This window comes from Arabidopsis thaliana, chromosome 5 (assembly GCF_000001735.4).
Source record: "Arabidopsis thaliana chromosome 5, partial sequence".
In the NCBI taxonomy this organism is placed as follows: domain Eukaryota; kingdom Viridiplantae; phylum Streptophyta; class Magnoliopsida; order Brassicales; family Brassicaceae; genus Arabidopsis; species Arabidopsis thaliana.
Window position 1 is genome coordinate 12,501,776 of NC_003076.8, and position 21,551 is coordinate 12,523,326.

General features: G+C 41.4%; 4 pseudogenes across 4 annotated transcripts; 2 read left to right on the forward strand and 2 right to left on the reverse strand.

The window, feature by feature from the left end:
* Window positions 1-297: 297 nt before the first annotated feature.
* AT5G33252 lies at window positions 298-5,058 on the forward strand (annotated as a pseudogene; the record flags this gene model as incomplete). Its single annotated transcript has 1 exon — window positions 298-5,058.
* Window positions 5,059-10,948: 5,890 nt separating this feature from the next.
* Window positions 10,949-14,407, forward strand: AT5G33253 (annotated as a pseudogene; the record flags this gene model as incomplete). Its single annotated transcript has 1 exon — window positions 10,949-14,407.
* A 2,187-nt stretch (window positions 14,408-16,594) lies between these two features.
* On the reverse strand, window positions 16,595-17,527 carry AT5G33254 (annotated as a pseudogene; the record flags this gene model as incomplete). The annotated part of the gene is made up of 1 exon: window positions 16,595-17,527.
* A 1,374-nt stretch (window positions 17,528-18,901) lies between these two features.
* AT5G33255 lies at window positions 18,902-20,717 on the reverse strand (annotated as a pseudogene; the record flags this gene model as incomplete). Its single annotated transcript has 1 exon — window positions 18,902-20,717.
* Between the last annotated feature and the right edge of the window lie 834 nt (window positions 20,718-21,551).

The following is a 21,551-nucleotide window of genomic DNA, read 5'->3' on the forward strand; positions in this document are numbered from 1 at the left end:
GAATATTTAATTATGTTTAAAAAAAAAAATGGGTCGGGTTGTTTTAATTTGGTATCAGAGCGATCACGGTTCTAGGATGTGTAGAAAAAAAAAATTAATTGACGAATTATTTTCCTGATGATTGATGTTGGATGAGCTAGGGTGTTAGCATACTGAGGATTGATTATAGAGTGTTTAGTTAATTGTGTGTGTTGGAGTCCTAGCATCATCTTCTCCGAGCCTTAAATGAGATTCCACGGTAAGTTGTTTGTGATATATTCGTTTGTTTTTGTTTCTTAGCCATTTGTTCATAAGTAGCGCAGATGGTTAGAGGAGCTGAAGTTCGTGGTCGTGGTCGTGGTCGTGGTCGCGGTAGGGGACGAGTCCTCGAGGGTACCAGCGAGAGTGATGGCCACAGTGCCACGGTTGAGCAGAGTGTGGGTTCGCAGCCTGAGTTTGTGGAGGCCGGGGTTGGGACGGTCTTGGTGTCGATATAGCTGGTGCAGCCGGAGTGGGGGCTGGTGGAGCTGGTATCGGTGCCGGTGTGCATGCCGTTGGTGCTGAGGGCCCAGGAGTGATGGGTGCCGCAGCTGGAGGAGTCCAGGTTCCAGAGGTTGGTATGGCGGAACAGCTGAGGCAGTTGTTGGAGCGGTTACCAGGTGTGGTACCAGTGTAGGCTCCAGTTGCGCCACGAGTGGCGGAGGTGCAGCAGAGGGTTGCGGTTGCTGAAGAGGTTCCATCTTATTTGAGGATGATGGAGCAGTTGCAGATGATTGACACCGGGTATTTTTCTGGTGGTACTAGTCTTGAGGAATTTGACAGTTGGAGGTCGCGGGTTGAGCGGAACTTTGGTTCGAACAGATGCCCGGTGGAGTATCGGGTGGATCTGGCAGTGCATTTCTAGAGGGGGATGCACATTTATGGTGGTGGAGTGTGAGTGCAAGGAGAAGGCAGGCGGATATGTCTTGGGTAGATTTCGTGGCTGAGTTTAATGCCAAGTACTTTCCGCAATAGGCGCTCGACCGTATGGAGGCGCATTTTCTTGAGCTGACACAGGGTGAACGGTCGGTTCGGGAGTATGACCGGGTGTTTAACCGACTCTTGGTGTATGCGGGTCGGGGCATGGAGGATGACCAGGCCCAGATGAGGAGGTTCTTGAGGGGACTTCGACCGGATTTGAGGGTGCGGTGTAGAGTGTCGCGGTATGCCACGAAGGCGGTACTGGTGGAGACGGCTGCTGAGGTAGAGGAGGACCTTCAGAGGCAGGTGGTGGCAGTGAGTCCAGCGGTACAACCGAAGAAGACTCAGCAGCAGGTGGCACCTAGCAAGGGCGGCGAGCCTGCGCAGGGGCAGAAAAGGAAGTGGGATCATCCTTCTAGAGGTAGACAGGGTGGTCGTGAAGGATGTTTTTCTTGTGGGAGCCTTGACTACAAGGTAGCAGATTGCACGCAGCGAGCTGAGACGAGGGAGTGCTACCACTGCAGGGAGAGGGGACATCTCAGGCCGAATTGTCCTAAGCTGCAGCGGATGACAGTGGCAGTAGTACAGCCGGCGGTGCAGCAAGGAGCGCAGGTGCAGCAGGGAGTGCAGCAGTTACCGCAAGGTTACACTACGCGTGAGATAGGCGGTACCAGCAACAGAGCGAATACTGGTATGATTTCTGAGACTCAGACTTTGTGAATTATTTCTGTTGTTTTGGATATTATTGTTTTGTGATGAATGTTAGGGTTCTTAGCACATGAAGTTTGTTTAGGGACCTTATTAGTGGGCGGTGTAGAGGCCCATGTGTTGTTTGACTCTGGAGCATCGCATTACTTCATTACCCCGCATGTGTCTCGCGCGGCAACATCCGTGGGGATCCTGGTGAGCAGTTTGGAGCCGTCAAGGTTGCTGGAGGGCAGTTTTTAGCGGTTCTAGGGAGAGCGAAGGGTGTGGATATTCAGATTGTAGGGGAGTCGATGCCAGCAAATTTGATTATCAGCCCTGTAGAGTTGTATGATGTTATTCTAGGAATGGATTGGTTGGATCATTACAGAGTACATCTTAACTGCCACCGTGGGAGAGTTTCTTTTGAACGGCCAGAGGGGAGGTTGGTTTATTAGGGAGTGAGACCTACCTCAGGGAGTCTCGTCATCTCAGCAGTGCAGGCAGAGAAAATGATCGAGAAGGGCTGTGAGGCTTACCTAGTGACGATATCTATGCCGGAGTCTGTGGGGCAGTTAGCAGTGAGCGACATTCGAGTTGTTCAGGAGTTCAAGGATGTGTTTCAATCGTTGCAGGGATTACCGCCATCACGGTCTGATCCTTTCACGATTGAGTTAGAATCAGGGACAGCGCCGTTGTATAAGGCACCCTACAGGATGGCTCCAGCAGAGATGGCAGAGCTAAAGAAGCAGCTAGAGGATTTATTGGGTAAGGGATTCATTCGTCCTAGTACTTCACCTTGGGAAGCGCCGGTGTTATTTGTGACGAAGAAGGACGGGAGTTTCCGCTTATGTATTGACTACCGGGGGTTGAACCGTGTCACTGTGAAGAACAAGTACCCTTTGCCAAGGATCGATGAGTTGTTGGATCAGTTGAGGGGTGCTACTTGTTTCTCCAAAATTGATTTGACGTCGGGTTATCACCAGATCCCGATAGCAGAGGCAGATGTTCGCAAGACTTCTTTCAGGACGAGATATGGACATTTTGAGTTCGTGGTGATGCCGAAAGGTTTAACTAATGCACCTGCAGCGTTCATGAGGTTGATGAACAGCGTGTTCCAAGAGTTTTTGGATGAGTTTGTGATCATCTTTATTGATGACATTCTGGTGTATTCTAAGAGTCCTGAGGAGCATGAGGAACATCTGAGGAGAGTGATGGAGAAACTGCGAGAGCAGAAGTTGTTCGCTAAGTTGAGCAAGTGCAGTTTCTGGCAGAGAGAGATGGGTTTTTTGGGTCACATTGTTTTTGCAGAGGGAGTTTCAGTAGATCCAAAGAAGATTGAGGCTATTAGAGATTGGCCTAGACCGACGAATGCCACTTAGATCAGAAGTTTTCTTGGGTTGGCAGGGTATTATAGGAGGTTCGTCAAGGGGTTTGCGAGTATGGCACAGCCGATGACAAACCTGACAGGGAAGGATGTTCCTTTTGTGTGGTCACCGGAGAGCGAGGAGAGTTTCATGAGTCTAAAGGAGATGTTGACGAGTACACCAGTGTTAGCATTGCCAGAGCATGGAGAGCCTTACATAGTGTATATTGATGCCTCGAGAGTTGGTTTGGGTTGTGTTCTGATGCAGCGTGGGAAAGTTATTGCTTATGCATCATGGGAGTTGAGGAAGCATGAGGGCAACTATCCTACTCACGATTGGGAGATGGCTGTGGTAATGTTTGCCTTGAAGATTTGGAGGTCTTATCTTTATGGCGGGAAAGTGCAGGTGTTCACAGATCATAAGAGTTTGAAGTATATCTTCACTTAGCCAGAGCTGAACCTGAGGCAGAGGCGATGGATGGAGCTGGTGGCTGATTATGATCTTGAGATAGCTTACCATCCTGGTAAGGCTAATGTGGTTGCAGACGCGTTGAGCCGTAAGCGCGTGGGTGCGGCTCTAGGGCAGAGTGTTGAGGCCTTGGTGAGTGAGATTGGTGCTTTGCGGTTGTGTGCTGTGGCACGAGAGCCATTGGGATTGGAAGCTGTGGATCGAGCAGATCTTCTGACTAGAGTTCGGTTAGCTCAGAAGAAGGATGAGGGGTTGATTGCGGCTTCTAAGGCAGAGGGCTCTGAGTATCAGTTTGCAGCTAATGGGACTATCCTTGTGCATGGGCGAGTTTGTGTGCCTAAGGATGAGGAGTTGCGACGGGAGATCTTGAGTGAGGCTCATGCGAGCATGTTTTCCATTCATCCAGGAGCGACTAAGATGTATCGAGACCTTAAGCGGTATTATCAGTGGGTCAGGATGAAGAGGGATGTAGCTAATTGGGTCGTAGAGTGCGATGTATGCTAGTTAGTTAAGGCTGAACATCAGGTGCTGGGTGGCCTGTTGCAGAGTTTACCCATTCCTGAGTGGAAGTGGGATTTTATCACGATGGATTTTTTGGTTGGATTGCCTGTGTCGCGAACCAAAGATGTTATTTGGGTGATCGTGGACCGTCTGACTAAGTCAGCACATTTTCTCTTATGATTTTGTTGGCTAAGAAATATGTGAGCAAGATCGTGAAGTTGCATGGAGTACCTGTGCGTATTGTATCAGACAGGGATTTCAAGTTTACTTTTGCGTTTTGGAGAGCCTTTTAGGCAGAGATGGGCACTAAGGTGCAGATGAGCCAGCTTATTATCCACAGACAGATGGGCAATCTGAGAGGACTATTTAGACGCTTGAGGATATGTTGCGGATGTGTGTCTTAGATTGGGGAGGTCATTGGGCGGATCACTTGATTCTGGTAGAGTTTGCTTATAACAACAGCTATCAGGCGAGTATTAGGATGGCTCCTTTTGAGGCGTTGTACGGGAGGCCATACAGGACACCGTTATGCTGGACCCAAGTGGGGGAGAGGAGCATATATGGTGCAGATTATGTTCAGGAGACCACGGAGAGGATCCGGGTTCTTAAGTTGAACATGAAGGAAGCTCAGGATCGACAGCGGAGTTATGCTGACAAGAGGAGGAGAGAGCTTGAGTTTGAGGTTGGGGACAGAGTGTATCTCAAGATGGCCATGTTGCGAGGTCCAAACAGGTCTATCTCAGAGACTAAGTTGAGTTTGAGGTACATGGGTCCGTTCAGGATTGTTGAGAGGGTGGGACCAGTCGCATGCAGGTTAGAGTTGCCTGATGTTATGCGTGCGTTTTACAAGGTCTTTCATGTGTCGATGTTGAGGAAGTGTCTTCACAAGGATGATGAGGTGTTGGCTAAGATTCCAGAGGATCTTCAGCCCAACATGACTTTGGAGGCGAGACCAGTGAGGGTTCTCGAGAAGAGGATCAAGCAACTTCGGTGGAAGAAGATTCCTTTGATCAAAGTCCTGTGGGACTGCGATGGTGTGACAGAGGAGACTTGGGAGCCAGAGGCGAGGATGAAGGCAAGGTTCAAGAATTTGTTCGAGAAGCAGGTTGCTGCATGAGTTTGCCTATCCTTGGTTTCCAGTTTCAGTGTTATTGAGTTTTTGAGCTTTTGAGTTGTTGTTCTTATTTCTCTTTCATTTGTATTTTCGTTTGGAGTTGTAACGATCATGATATTTGATGATTAATAATATGAGTATTTTATTTCTTGGATTTGACTTGAGTTGTCTTATTTAAGAATGTGTTGTGCGGTTTCCAAAAATGAAAAGTTTCCCAGAAAGGACTTGTCTATTTTTGGAAAGTTTGAGTAAACAACCTAAGAAAAAGGTGTGTTTATGAGATGGACGGGAGTTGGTCATAAGGATGTTCACGAGGGGATATGATGGATGGTGAGGCATAGAGATGTCTTACGCGAATCCATGAGAGAGTCTGGAGATATGCTCGAAAGCGTTTAGTATTGTTTGCTCGAGGGACATGAGGGTCCCAACGACTCGTGAGGAGCGGGGTATGCTCCTGAGGTACCGGTAACTCGAGGGACTTGGTGTCTTTAGAGTGCGAGGGGTACGGTGGCTTCGGGTGACGATCCGAGAGCACGCTTTAGGGTGACGACCCGAGAGCCAGTTTTGAGGTATTATTTTCTCCAAGTGTCGGAACTCGATGACTTTGTGGCTGAGAGTGATCCGACACAACTCAGGGATTGACCTTGAGTGGGGAAGATAATACGTGTAATACCCGAGATACTGTAGGCCGAGGCCTGAGAGTAACGGTTTATGCTCGAAGATTGCGGTCTGAGAGTGGAGAGTGAGTTGTGAGCAACAATGACTAGTAAATCGTGAGTATATCGACTAGATAGAGAGACCTAGAGGGGGTCTGGTTGGATGGAGTGCGGACCGTAGTGATGGTTGCACGTTGTTCCTTGGAGTGGAAGGGTGAAGCTAGATTCGAGGACGAATCTATGTTAGTGGGGGAGAATTGTAACGCCCGTGAACCGGAAAATCGGATATGTTTGTTTTTAAATCATCCGGTTTAATTTGTTGGGTTAATTGGAAACCCTAGAGTGTGCCTATAAAAGAAGGAAACTCGAAATTAGGGTTTTAGTTAGCCACTTTTCGTTTTATAAAGGAGAAAAAGAGAGAGAGGGAGAAGAAGTATAATCGTTAGGGTTTGGGAGAAATCAGTTTGGTCATATCAAATCGTGATCAAAGGTAACGAAATTTGGTAGAGTTATTCCCAAGTCGTTTATTGTTATTCTCCAGTTTACAGAACTTGATTTGGATTAAAATTGGTTGAGTTATTCGCAGTTTCGTGAGACACGTTTTCTCAGACGTAAATTAAGACCAGCGGGGATTGAAATTGAGATCGTGGTCTCGTCTGTTTTCCGATCGGGACGATATTTTGTGGGAAGCTGCGTAACGTCTAGGACTAACGTTTCACTGGAGCGATTTAATAGTTAACGGTTAGTTTGTATTTTAGGGGTTCGTCTTTGAGGTTGTTTGTTTCTGTTTTTCATGTCCAGTTTCCTTCAAGGTTGCTTTTGGTTGTGATTTGTTGTAGGACGTTTCTGGAATGTTTTAGACGCAAGGAGAGTCTCTCCTGAGTTTAATTGTTATTAGATTCAATTTGTTAAGGTGAGTGCGTGACCATGAGCTTATCTGAGTGATTGGGTTGTGTGATTTGTTTTGTGTGATGATATGTAGGTGTCGTGAATATGTTTTGGGTGAATTGTTCAATGACTGGTTTGTTTGTATTGTATTTGTGATTATACCCTTTTATTTGCTTGTGTGTATAGCTCGTAGATGGGAGGATCGCCTCACTAAGTATTTATGATAATACTTACGCATCTCATTGTGTTATTGATGCAGGTAAAGATAAAGTGTGATCGTGGAATCATGGCAAGGAAGAGAGGATGATCTAAAAACTCGTTTGTTTTATTTTTGTGTTTTTGGTTATTGGAACCCGGTTAGGATTTGTTAGTTATTCTTAGTTTTGTTGGTCGAATTATTTATTTATTCATATAATAGTATTTTTGACTTGCGGTTTAATTGTTATTTTATTGGTTGGTTTAATTAGATATGTATGGGTATATTTAATTATGTTTTAAAAAAAAAAAAATGGGTCGGGTTGTTTCAACTTCACCTTCTTGTGAAATAATCTTTCACATACTTATTTCCTACGGTGTCTCTTTCCATCATCTTCTGTTTTTTTTAAGTTGTACATGTCATACCTTCCAAAGTTTTCATATGCTTCAAATATGTTCTTTGAAATCCCTTTCTTTTCTTATTAGTAAAAGCCTTTTTCAAACTCATCGTGAAGTAACTTAGTTAAGTCAATTAATTATTTTATTTGAACTTTCAAGAATAAAATCTTTGATCGACTATCAATGATCAATAGATGTTTATTTAGATACCATTGCTTTATTATTTAGGACTTTATTAGTTTCTTTGGTTGTTAAGAAGAAGTTTTTCTTTACTTCATTAAGCTTTTCTTTTTCGTTTAAACTTTAAATTTTCAAACTTTCGAAAAACTTGTGCTCGGTTGATTATTACTCTCATTTTGTTAAGTTTTAGAAAACTTCTTCTTATATTTGAATTTCTTTTTCCAATTCTAATTATCTATATTATTTTAGAATTAAGATTTTTTCTTAATTTATTTGGAAGCTAACATAGTGTGACTAACAATGACATTAATATTTCTATATTTTAATAACTGAATTATACATTTTCTTATTTCGATAACTTTTTTTCCTTTTCATAAATATCTTAGTATAGAAATTTATTATTTCTATATTGTAATAACTGAATTATAGATTTTCTTCTTTCCATAGCTTTTTTCCTTTTCATAAATATCTTAGTATAAAAATTTGTTAAAATTTAATAATGTAAACTAACATAATGACAAAAAATGCTAATTACTGACATGTCTAAACGCAATTCGTTGTTTAAAATCCTATGTGGACGTCCTAATAAGCAAATAGCCTCGACATATAATATGACTGCTTTGGATTAGTTGTGTAATTTCAACAGTATAGATTTTTTAATATATAAAGTAATTTCAAATTTTGGTAATTTTAATTTATTATATTAAATTTTAAAAAATTTTATTTTTAAATCAAATTTTGGTTAAATATATTTTAATATGTTAATTAATTAGATTTAAAAATGTTTGACTTATAATGTGACTGCTCAGGATTTGTTGTGTAATTTTAATAGTATAGATTTTTTTATATATAAAGTAATTTCAAATTTTGGTAATTTTAATTTATTATATTAAATTTCATCAAATTTTATTGAATAATTGCTGAGAATACCCTTTCCACACTACCCTTTTCAATTCTACCCTTTCTTATTTGCAATTTTTATTTGGGATTATTGTCAAAAATGCCATTTTTGGCCCAAAACTAATGGACTTGCCATAAACGAAATGGTCTTTCGAAAATGTCATTATCTATGTTGAGAAAAATCGATTTTACCCTTAGGTTTTGGTGCAGGAGGGCAGCGATTTCGAATCCTTCCTCACTCCGCCGTCTATTCATCGATTTGACCGGCGGCACTGTATAATCTGCGATTTGTGTGGCTCAGATTGGGTCGGGTTTAACTGTTGCTGGAGCTGTTCATGTGTACACTGCTACAAAATTTTCGCCTTCTGCAGAAACTTGCATCAAGTGTTCGAGAACTGCAACGATAATTGTGTCGACATCGTTATGGAATCACAGATACTGATTTGTACTCTCTCTGCATTTCGACATTTGGCCACTATAGCTGTTTCCGATTATGTTGTATATGGATGACTATACATGTCATATATGTAGGGGATGTGTTATTTTCAAATGTTAAAGACTATATTAGAAGTTTATTTGGATTTGTTGGGTGATATAGTGTATTGTACCTCAGGGTAGTTTTATAATCAACGTTTTATGCGGCTGTCTCAGAGATGGGTGTTGAAATGAAGAGAGGGTAAGGAACTAGCTAGCTTTGTTTTTCCAAACTTGTGTTTATGGAGGCAGGTGATGTGCCTGTTTTTGTCATTGCTAGTAGCTGGGAATTCTCTGAAAAGGCACTACAAGAATATGGTCATCTGTAGCGGTTGAATAACGCTATCTTACGATACGATAGCGTTTTAAGAAGCGATCTATCATCGTCCGTGATAATAGGTTCGCCACTTTTTATAGCGGTTTTTGGTATTGCTATCATATTTCCATTATATATAGCGTTTTGTTCTTTGCAATCGTATACTCAACAATAGCAATTATATTTTGCTATTATTTGTTACACTAAATTGTAGTGAAATTATAATTTGCTGGGATAATTTTTTGGTTTCTAGACAATTTGACAAATTAAAAGTGAAAAATGTTATTTTTTTATTATGTAATGAAACAGTGATACAAAAAACTTACATTACAAAGTAAAAGTACATAATGAAAAGAGAAAGGGTATTCAAACAACTCTTGTATTTAAACTTGTGAATGTCCCATACTCTTGGACTTCTAATCTTTGAAACTTCGATCATCAACGTAATTACATAGTCCATCGTATTCTCACATCTCTCCTGCAAAGAAAAACAAAAACCAACATCGAAAGTAACAGTTCATGCTTGGCGCTTCAAAATCTTACTCATCATATTTAGCAACTATAATCTCAAGAGCAAAATACAAATAACAAAACCTTTTCGATAGATTTCCTCATGTAAATTGCATGAACTGAAATATCTCACCTGCAACAAATGAAAGAACACAAATTCAATAACTAAAGTTAGATATTTGAAGGGATTAGTCATTAAATCAAGTATCTAAAGCATCACATTCAAAAGTAAACAAAAACGAAAAAGATATATGACTAACACTACTCAATTTGAAAAACCATCAAGATCAAAACAAACACAACTCAATTTGATTTAACTTAGATTACCAAGATTTGTTGAATGTATTGAACCTTAGTCTATGATGTAATGAGAAATGTTGAATGTATCACCCTGTTTCACATTGAGACACCAAAAATCAGAGATTCAAAAAAGAAACGCCGCTGAGAATCTTACCACACCACGAAGAATCTAAAAGGCATGTCATCACTTCTAATCAACAAGAGTTTTTACAATAGCAAGTCTGATATGTGATAAGCAAGAATCAAGTTCAAAACTCAAAACAAAATTAGATCTGAAACCATGCGGCCTCTCAAAGAGATATTGAGCTACTACTTTGCAAAACATGATTGAGAAGAATAGAAGCTGCCATTGACGAGTACAAAAGAGAAAAAGAGAACTGAGTAGTCGCTTCAAGCATAATAGAAGTCAGAGACTCCAACTTTGCAAGAAAAGATTCAAAATCCAATCGATCTAATAAGTTCTACACATAGAACACAATACAAAAACACTAAAATCGATTCTAGATCTGTACTATCTTACCTTCTTCTCGGCGGTTGATGAAGCAAGAACGATTGGAAGGGAAAACTAGAGAGCGAGGTTGTAACCGGTGAACCATTCCGACAAAAGTTAAGCAAGAGCGTCGACGAAATCAAAGGCTTGGAGAACGAGGTCGTAACTGGTGATGATGATGGAATCCTTGATGGAGGTATATGGGATTGGGGAGAAGAAAATTTGGTGATATTAGGGTTTCTGGAAAAAGAGATGCTGGTGAATGGAAGGGAGGCGGACGATATGAGCTTATGGAGAGAGTGAGAGGGAAAATAAATATTTTTAGGGTTTTTTTTAAAAATTTTGGAGCCCAATTTTTTACTAAGGCGGACAATGAGAATATTTTTATAATTTTGTTAATTTTACAATAACGTTTTATAAGTTGTATGTACTATCACAAAGTAATTAGAACACGAAAAGTTATGGACGCGAACATTATTTTTATTGCGTAACATATCGTAGCGTTTACTAATTTAGAAACGCTATAAATAAGTTATGTATAAATCAATTATAGCAAAAACACGTTAAATGCTATCTTTTAGTGCTATTAATATTCATTTTTCTTATAGTGAGGGGATATGGGATTTCTACATTGCGAAAGAAGTTTATGCCCGAAGTATATCTATGAGTTGTGATATGAGCTACGACGAGCTATTATTGCGTGTGCGTACGAAGTTTGAGCTAGATGGACTTGGTTTAAAACCCAAATTAAATTAATGGCTGTCGTGTCAGCTGTCTGTATTTGCAGTGAATTCAAGGCCTCCAGTAATGATCACGAGCAACATGAGCCTCAGGAATTTCTTGAGTGTAAAGGAAACTGCAGTGCATCTCAATTTGTTGCTTTCTCTTGAACCAGAACCTCTTGAGGATGTTGGCACCCGAATGAGGCAGCTTTGTCATGTTCTTGCAGCTAAGACAAACGATATAGGTGGCAATAACACCTATGCTGCTTTTGACACTTTAATGCCAAATATTCCAGGTTTGCTGGAGACAACTAAGTTAGATGAGAACAAGTTCGGTGGGATTAGGAGAAGGCTGTTTCTAGACAATGAAGCTTCAGGTTCGAATGGTGCGATCAGATTTCACTCTGTTGAATCAACTTATGGTGACTCATGTTTCACTAACAACCAAATTACAGAAGCTGTACTTGACCATGTCGCTGCACCTGAGCAATGTGCCATGATCAGACTAGGAGATGCTCGTAGAGCATCGATGTCTCATCATTCTGAAGACAATGATACAGATGGTCCTCAGTTTATTCAACATTTCCGTCTGATGTTGATGAAGATTTTATAAGAGAAGTTGAAGCAGCTGAGAACCGTGAGAATCAGCGTCGTAGATAGTCGAAAGGAAAAGGGAAATGCAAAGAGAGTCAGGACGAACCTATGGTCAAGGATAATACCGATGATTCCAACATAGATGGTGTGTGTTGGTCTGGTTCAGATGCTAATATTTCTGATGATGATATTTGGATCTAGCATTTGATAGACATCTATGCATTTGATGAGTCTCCTCGGTTTTTAGGCATGGCACATCAAGAAGGACCTGATACAGCATCAGCTATTAATAGGCCATCACTTGCTCCCGGAGAAGAGGATATTGGGACATCAGTGCTGGCGTACATGGAAAGTGCCAGAAAAAAACGTGATGCTGCTGATGCCATCGTTGAAGGCAATGATTGTAATGGAAAACAATATGGAAGGTTTAATTCACCTAATGTGGAAGATGGGGTCTCATCAGGAAATTCTGGTTTCGCAGACGTTGGCACAGCGATGGGCGGAGGATTCACTGTTTCCCCTGCAGTTGGTGTTGGAAACAAAGACGCTAGGCCATCATATTCAGGCTTTGCTGCATTTACATCTCCAAATCAGCAAGCAAGAGAAAGTTTCTCTGGTTTAAATGCTGCATACCCTCGAGGACCAGCGCCTTCTAATGATTTTACTGCTGCAACCCCAGACGCATCACAAGATTCCTCTATATTTGAAGCTGCCTACCTTGGACTACAAACTGCTTCCCCTGCAATGGTTGCACCAACCCAATTCCCAGTACAGACTCCCTATGTATGTGATGCTGGCTACACTGAAGCAGTATCTTTGGGAGAGTTTGGTCATGACTACACACAAAGGCGTGATGCATAACCTGTCATTAACGATGTTTTTGAACTCACTAACATAGATGTGTGTGCGACGGTCTCGGCTGAAGAAGATGCAATATACATTGGCCGTCTGTTTAAAGATAAGGAGGATTTTCAAAACACTTTGGCTATATATGCCATCAAGAGATTGTTCCATTTCAGGATAGATAAATTAGATCTGAAGAGGTGTCGGTGGAGAGTATTTGCTCATCGAGTTTCAGAATTCTCAGAGAATTTTGAAATCCACACAGCCACTCTTACTCATAGCTGCTCAATATTGGCCCGTTCACAGTATGAGAAGCAAGCGTCAGCAAAAATGATTGCAGAGGTATTGAAAGGGAAGTATGCTAACGGGTTGCCTGGTCCTCGTGCTGTCGATATTCCAGATATAATTCTAGCTGAGTTGAAGGTTTCTATCACATATATGAAGGCATGGTATGCAAAGGAGGCTGCTATTATGAAAAGCCGCGGAAGTGATGAACAGAGCTACAAATTACTAGCAGTGTACTTGTATTTGTTGCAGAAAGGGAATCCGGGAACGATATACAAACTGGAATATATTGGTGGAGGTTTGGTTCCAAAGCAATTCAAGTATCTGTTCTTTTCTTTAGGTGCAAGTATAGCTGGTATTAAGTTTATGAGGAAGGTTATACTTGTTGATGGAATTGTTATCAAGACAAAGTTTAAAGGAGTTCTAATGGCTGCAAATATGCAAGACGCCAACTTTCAGGTGTATCCAATTGCTTTTGCAATTGTTGACGCATAGAATGACTTAGCATGGACCTGGTTCTTTACGCAACTGAGCCAGCTCATCCCTGATGCAGAGTATCTAGTCATTGATTCAGATCGCCACCGTTCAATTTATGCAGGAGTTAGAAAAGTGTTTCCTCTAGCATTTCATGGTGCATGTACTGTGCACATTGAAAGGAACGTAAGGGCGAAGAGTCCGGGGATATGAATCTCAGCGCTTGTTTGTCGAGCTGCTCGGGCATTCAATTTTAGCGACTTTAAAGAATGGTACAATGAGATTGTCAAGCGAAGCAAGAAATGTGCAGCCTATTTGGATGCTATTCCACTTGAACATTGGACTCAAGCGTATTGTCAGGCTAAACGCTATAACATCATGAGTAGTAACATTGCTGAAGTGTTGAACGGTGCTATAGCAAAAATTGTTGAGCTACCAATTGTGTCTATACTGGAGTCTATCAGAATAAAGCTGATGGAGTGATTTTGTTTCAGACGGGAGAAAGCAAAAAAACTAATTTGTTTGTGAGAAATCATCACGCCAAAGGTTAACGAGCTACTCCTTCGGCACCATAAGGCTTCTGCTGGTTTACCTGTTAAAGCTGTTTCAGAATGGAGTTTTCAAGTTGGGTCTGGCGTAAAGCAGTACTACGTGGACCTTGCAATGAAGACCTGTACTTGCTTGCAATTTTGGAAGCTGGAAATACTCTTCTACCAAGCTTTAGCTGCAGCAAGAAAGAAAGAAGTCCTTGTGACGGAATTGGTAGGTAACCATTACACGGTTACACAATTCTGCGGGGCATATGAAATGTTTATTTATCATGTGTCTAATGAAAGTGATGAAGTCATCCCTCCAACAGTGCAAGAGACTAAATTTCTGCCTCCTAAGAACGAGAATGGTCCAGGACGTAGAAGGAAGAGAAGGATCCCTTCTACGGGGGAGTATACGGTACGTCAAAGTATACATATTGAAATAAGTAGACCCAATGTTACACTAATAGAGATTTTAATGTGACAGGGACAGAAGAGCCTCAACCGTAGACCGCATAAATGTTTTACATGCGGTGAAACAGGTCATAACAGAGCTACTTGCTCTAACATGCCTCGTTAAGGTTAGTGCAGCTGTTTATAGATTACTTTGTAGTTAATTATGCGGTATTGGAATTGTTTGTGAACTTTAGCTGTTAATACTTGTGGTAGGTTCTGTAAAATAAAAGGAAAAATTTTTGAAACATAAGAAGCTGAATAATGTGTAGCGGGAAAGTAATTTTTTTTGGAACGCTAGGCAGTGGCGAATGGACACAGCCCTGCAGCAGCAATATCGAAAGGTTCTTTTGTTTCTTGGGGAGACACGCCTGAGAATAAGCCCTACTCCATCAAGTAACTTTAATGTATACACCAAGGATGGTTATATCCAGTTTGTATAATTAAGATGTTGAGCATCAAAAACAAATGATGTGTCCGGTTCCTATGAATAAAAATGCTTCTTATGGTGTACCTGCTTATTGTAAGAAGCGTGCAAATTGAACAAGGAATAGAAATACATTAAGGCGGGTACAGAACATGCTGGAAAATATGACATGTCGAGATAAAAGGTGATGAGAACATGGCCTAAAACATAAAGGAAAGTACATGAGAGAAACAAAGTAGTTGATTAGCATAATTCCTGAAAGCGAATTGCAAAAAAATACACAAAACAACGACGACAGAGGTTCTCGACAGTGTTGTTGTTTAGAAAAAAGTGAGGGAGATCATAGCCAAATACAAACGTATAGTCAAACCAACCACACCTTGGTAAGCGGAAGGTAGCAGTTTGATGTAAAACCATTTCAGCAATTGACACAGCTGCCTCATTAGAAGGAATCCGAGAAAAAGGCCTACATCGCTTGCATACCCTCGTCATAAGAACCTGAACAAACAAGAACTAGACCTAGTGAAAACCTTGCATAAATGCTGGCTGGACATGTCGCACCAAGGAGGTCAACCGAACGCGTAAGCCTTCAACAAACTGTGCATCTGGTTGCCACGTTCCAAACAACGCAAAAACAAAGGGCGGTACACAGAATCTACATTGGCATGCGAAGTTACGAAAACAAACTCATCAATATCAGCTTCGGCAAGAACACTGCGATCGAAAACCATAGTCAGGAAGTCAGGTCCAGAGGCTATCAAAGAACCTAATTCCCAAAACCCATGATCTGCTACACGGCGGACAATGTCAAGTGATAATAGGTTTCTAGTCAATTATCCTAAAACATCAATCATGTCGTTGTAGTATTTTAGGTTGTCAATCCAAATGGATGTGATGCTAGCAATCAAGATGCAATCAGAGTTCACAGAATCAAGCCAAGCAATAACAGGTTTTGGGGTGTTCTAGCAGTCCTAAGTGAACATGCAGGAAACAGAAAATCTAGAAGAATAGAAAAGCACTCGACCAACACAGCTTGTTGCCAAGCCCTGGGTGTGGTCGAGTGATAGGTCGACTAATAGACAGAAAATGTAACAAGGATACTCAACTGCACAGTCTATTTCCAGACAACTGGGTGGTCGAGTATCAGGTCTAGTAACAGGCAAAAATAGTAAAAACTAAGCAACATGTAACAAGATGCAGTAAACAAGTGATGAGGAATTCCCGAGGATGGGGTAATTGAGTAGTTTCGTTTCCTCAGTTTACAAGTGATTGGCATGCTCAATAAATTATCCCTAGACAACAAGTTTGATAACCAAATCTAAGTGCCACCGCAACAGAGACCCTCAAGTTAAACCAGTCCCAAACTCAATCACCATTGACAAAAGCTAACCTAACAGGCATTACGAATCAACAAGTTGAAGCCAAAACGCTCCCTGCAACCAATACCTTGGTACAGAGCCACGAATCTATGGAATAAGTGTTCAGACATTTCATCGAACAACTTTTGGGCGCGGAAATGTATGGGCTCAAATTCTAGTTGATCAGAAAGCAATAGGCATTAAGAACAACTAATCTAGAAGGGATCTATAAATCAAACTCAACCACCTACCATAATGAGAATTCTAAACTTCTCTAACCCATCCTCAGAAACCTAGTCAGTACCCATACATCATTGGAGAGAACATAAACGATGATAAGAATGAAAACATGATAGCAACAGAGTAATAGTAGGATATAACAGGATGAACAACTTAGTAAACGAAATCAAAAGCAAATACTGAATAGATTAAGAGAAATTCAGATTACAAAAAGGTCAAGAACACAGTGTCTGCGGAATAAAACTTAGTTTTTGAAAATGTAAAATACATGCAACTTATAGCAAAATATTCCGAAACCCTAATACTCAAAACGACACAGTATTGAATGGTCAAGTGATAAGCTGGAGTCTTCTTTTCTTCCTTGTGCTCGAGTGTCTGGTTGAGTGCGGAATGGAGAAAACTCTGAAGCTGGCAGTCGAGTATGAAGTCGAGTGATGGAGATGGTGGTACTCGGCTTGGTGGTAGAGTGGTCGATCGAGTGTGTGATGATGGTGAGACTCGGCCGTGCAATCGAGTGGGTGGTCGAGTGAAGGTGATGGAGGTACTTGACCAGGGGGTCGAGTAGTGTGATCAAGTGATGGTCAGGTGGTGGAGATGATGATACTCGACCACGAGGTCGAGTGGTCGTGTGAAGTGATGAGGCCTTCTACTCGACCAGGGGGTCGAGTGGTTTGTTGAAGTTGCGAAGCCATCTACTCAACCAGGGGGTCGAGTGTTGATATCGTCAGGTCGACTTCCTCCAATTAGCTCGCCAACAGCTCCAAATCACCTGAAAATAACACAAATATGCAACATGCATGCAAAACTATCATAAACATGCAAAGTGATGAAAATGATAAGAAATGGTATAAAACAGTGGTGATATGATGCTAAAGTGATAACAAATGGATGCTCAAAAGATGTAAAATGCACACTTATCAACTCCCCCAAACTTAGTCTTTGCTTGCCCTCAAGCAAACAATTAAGAACAAGGTGGAGGTGAGGTTTGAAAGCGGGGACTCAGAGCTAAAGCACCAGATAAAATCAAATGAAATCAATGTCCAACTTGGTAGTTCTAAGCTGCGATATGATCGAATTCTACTCAAAAACATTAGCCATGCCTTGTTATTAATCAATCCGACTCTTATGCTCGACCTACACATGTTTTCAAATCTACCAATCCTTTTAACATTCATTAGTTTTGAAACGTGATTCAAGCAATGCATCATCAATAAACTCATTTGGCTCAGGTAAAGGTCAAGAGACAAAGATGGTCCCTTACAGAATAGGCTTCAGTAACAGGGGATCTCTCAAAAATGATTAAGCTTTAGTAGAATGCTAAAGGTAAGTCCCAAGCTATGCATATAGAGATAAGATCCCATCTACCCAGAGTATAACCAATTAAGCTCTAATGGTAATCCTATCTCTAGTCCCACATTAAGAACTTAACTCTACCCTTTGTATTCATGAATCTTTTAAGCCCTTTTTCTAATCATTCTTTTCTTTTCTCTTAACTCTAGGAGAAGCTTTCTCAACACTTTGATACATCTAGCGGATTTGGATTTCTTTAACAATTAAGGTTCCTGTTTTTAAAAAAATTTTAAAACCGAGGACTTTTGCCCTTCTTCATTAGCTAACAAGAACTCTTTTCTTTTCTTTACAAATCCCAAAACCTTACTAGACTTTTTTTTCTGCTTCTTTAGCTTACTTCACCTAGAGTTTTTTTTTCACCTTTTCTTATCAATGAATCCACCCTTTTTTTTCTTTTAGACACATCCCAACCCAAAGTATAAGCGCCCACCTAGTCTTATCTAGTCCGGATAACACGAACTAGAACTACATGAGACACTATCTCTGTCGTTACGAACCTATCACTTTCTACCAAGCTTAATCGGAATAAGACCTCACAAACACTCACAAGTGATATAGGGCTTGAAAGAAAGTTTAGGTTTGGGTTTGGGTCAACTGCTCTAATAAGGAGAGTCAGCTACTTGGATTAACAAGAGTGATTAAAATGAGTAAGAAAATCCAAGTATTTTAGGGTATCCATGAGTTCAAATTTGATGTAGACATGATAATTGAAAATCAGACAGTGAGGTCGAGTAGAGCAATCTAGGCATGGTTCAGTTTTACTTCAATTTCATTGACTACGCAACAGACAACTAGCAACGAGGGCACTGAGTTTATCTGGTGAACCAAAATGCTTACAAGGCTATCTCATCATTATCCCCTATGCATATGCAACAATCCTAAATGAAACACTGTAGACTCGATCCTAAATGTAATGCAGCTATATGAACACTCTGTTTTTGTGAAATCATTTTCTGAAATTTTTTCAAATTTTTTTGGTTTTTCTATACCTTAGATAAATGCAGACTCAAAAGTATATACAATGCAACAAACACTTCTTGAGCCCTCCCCCAAACTTAAATCACACAGTGGACTGTGTGACTAAACTTGGAAGAGAGTACTCAGGACAAATCCAATCACAGAAACAAAACAAAGAACAAATCACAAGAGATGATATAATACAATGGTGAAGTGAGGCGCTTACCTCAGTCGAAGAATGAACAGAGTTGGTCGTGAATGGATGCCTGTAATTGCTTCCAGGCCATAGACGAGTCGCCCTGTTCTGTATCAGCTATAGCATGTGGGTACTCGACCTCATCAGCTCTGTGGCGGCCAACACCGCTCTAAGGATACTCGACCACTTTTCTTCTGCTGCGGCCAGCACCGCAGTCGAGTCATCTCCTCGAGTGAATAAGGCGTGATCTACTGCTAAAGCGAACGAATGTAGCCTTTTTTCTCCTCTTGTGTTCCCTGTACTCGAATGACGAATGTCTAGCAGGGACATGTGAGACTCTCTACTCACTAAGCTCAGGCCTGTGCTGACTTGGCTAAGGCTCATCAAATCTCCTCGATGGCATGTCCCGAGGAGGTTGTCCCTGTGGGATAGCTGTTGTGGAAGAGGAGCAGCTCAGCTTATCTGTCAGAAACTTGATAGTCTTGAAGCACTTGGCGAGTAACTTATCATGTTTCTTGCACCACTTCTGCAGCTTGCTGTTGTTCATGTGAGCTTCACTCAAACTCTTGCTCTCCCTTGTCGGAGGTACATGCTCACTAAAATGATACATGCTAGTTTCAAACTCCACTTCTCTGTCTTCATCCATCCCATCCTCCGTAGCTTCTTCTATAAGAACATCCTCATCCAATGGCTGAGCGTCCTCGTAGTAGAGGTTCCCAAGCTTAGGCTTAAAATCAATGTTATCTCCCTCTATTATGCGTGTAACCTCAAGACTGGGAAGAAGGATGTTGACTTTCTTATCTGTAGAATGCTCAAACTTGAAACGGTGCATGTCGCCAACCATTGCGAACTCCAGGAATTATCAGTGATGTAGATGCTCGATATCCATTGCCCGTGGCTCAAGTCCATCAGATGTGATTGGGACTCTACAAGCGATCGGAATCGGTGTCACAACACCTCCTATGCAAAGAGCGCTTCGTGCTCTCTTGTGGTTATTGCTAACAGCCCATCTCTTTTATCCACACATGTGGATCAGAAGAAGTACAAAGAGAGGTGTGTCATTGGTTTCACCTTGAAGAGACATACCATTCTTGGTTTGGTGAAGAGTGCCTTTGAGAGCCATAGCAATCATTTCCATATCAGAATTGGTAACAGTCCCTGTTATCTCTCGGGAGTAGAGAACATTGGCTATAGAACGCTGGAAGTACCTGATGACCGGAGTGCGTATCTAATTGCTCTTGGATCTAGAAGAATTTAGCGGTACAGAGCTGCCAGTGGTGATCCATAAGTCTTTCAACTCTTGTCTGTCATACTTGGGCTTAGTACCCGTTCCACTTGGGAAACCAAACAATCCTTCCAAGCGTTTGATTGATAGCCTATAATCCTTACCATACACATAGAATCGCAAGAATCTCAATCCTTCGCATTCCAAATCATCAGAGGTCATACCTTGGTAAAGCTCCACTTGTAGTGTGGAGAGGAACTGAATCGTTTCTTCTTCATAGGGTACATATGGGTAAGCCATCAGAGTGTCCTGGTGACAACTCTGGTACAGGTGTTGAACATCCTCCAGTAATCCATGTTGTGCCAGTGTGGTCGAGCACGGATACCTTGTGCTACAGAACTCATTCAGCTTGAAGAGCTTGATATACTCCTCAGCAGGCAATATATCAGGTTTGTGCAGAAGTTTGGTGGCTATGCGAGTATGCTCAGGCATATACTCTTCTTCTAGATCCTCATCTATCAGCTCATACCTCTCTATCATTGCTCTCTTCCCTCGAGCTATCTCAACTTTTCTCCTGAAGTTATCATATTCTCTCTGTTCTCTTTCTGGCCTTGAAGACGATTACTCCGTCTCATCCATGTTATAGTCTGGATCAATTGAAGAACTGCCACTATAGTTACTCATGATTCTTCTGCAAAAGATTTAGAACTCAAAACTCAAATGTCAATAGGTTAGTTTCAAAGAAAACAATGAAACCAAAATCGTTATCAACAGAAAATGAAATAGACCAAGTTGGTCGAGTACAGTCTAGTACTCGAGTAAACAGAGGCGTTCCCGAGTTCTTCGTTTACGTTTTAACCTAGTAGAGCAGAACAGGGTCGTGTACAGCCGGTGAAATCGGTCGAGTAGAGTCGTTGGAATCGAGTAGCTCTTCCCGACGAATGCTCCAAGGGTCGAGTAGATCCTCAGGAAACCAGAATTAACGTCTTGAGTCTTGAATCGTTGGTCGAGTCTCAGGACGAAGTCGAGTGGTTGGCTGCAGGAGGTCGAGTGCTTTACGGTGAACTCGAATCAACAAGACTCGAGTCTTTGTCCGGCTGTCAAGTGAAACTTGGAACTCGATTAAGGTGGGTGAGTATTTCTTTCCCTCAGTGGCCGAGTAGATTTAGAAAGGTCGAGTATAGCTTGATGTTTCGTCGGCTTCAGAGATTTGCTTCTTGTGGTCGAGTAAGTTCTCAGACCAGAGAGAAGCGATTGGTGGCGAATTGCTGCGAAGAAGAAAGATTGAGTTTGGTCGAGTGGTGGAAAAATGAAGAGAGATTGGTCGAATGAAATTTTACTCCATGGTTAGAATGATGGCGATTTCAAAAGGAGTGGTGGAGATTGAGTTTGAGATTCTCTCTCCATTTTATCTTCAAGGAGAAAGCGCGTGGCCCACACTCTGTTGACTTGTCTTTGAACTTTGTTCCCTGTTGACTGGGAAAACTTCAGGAAATCTTCTGTAAACTTGATAAAC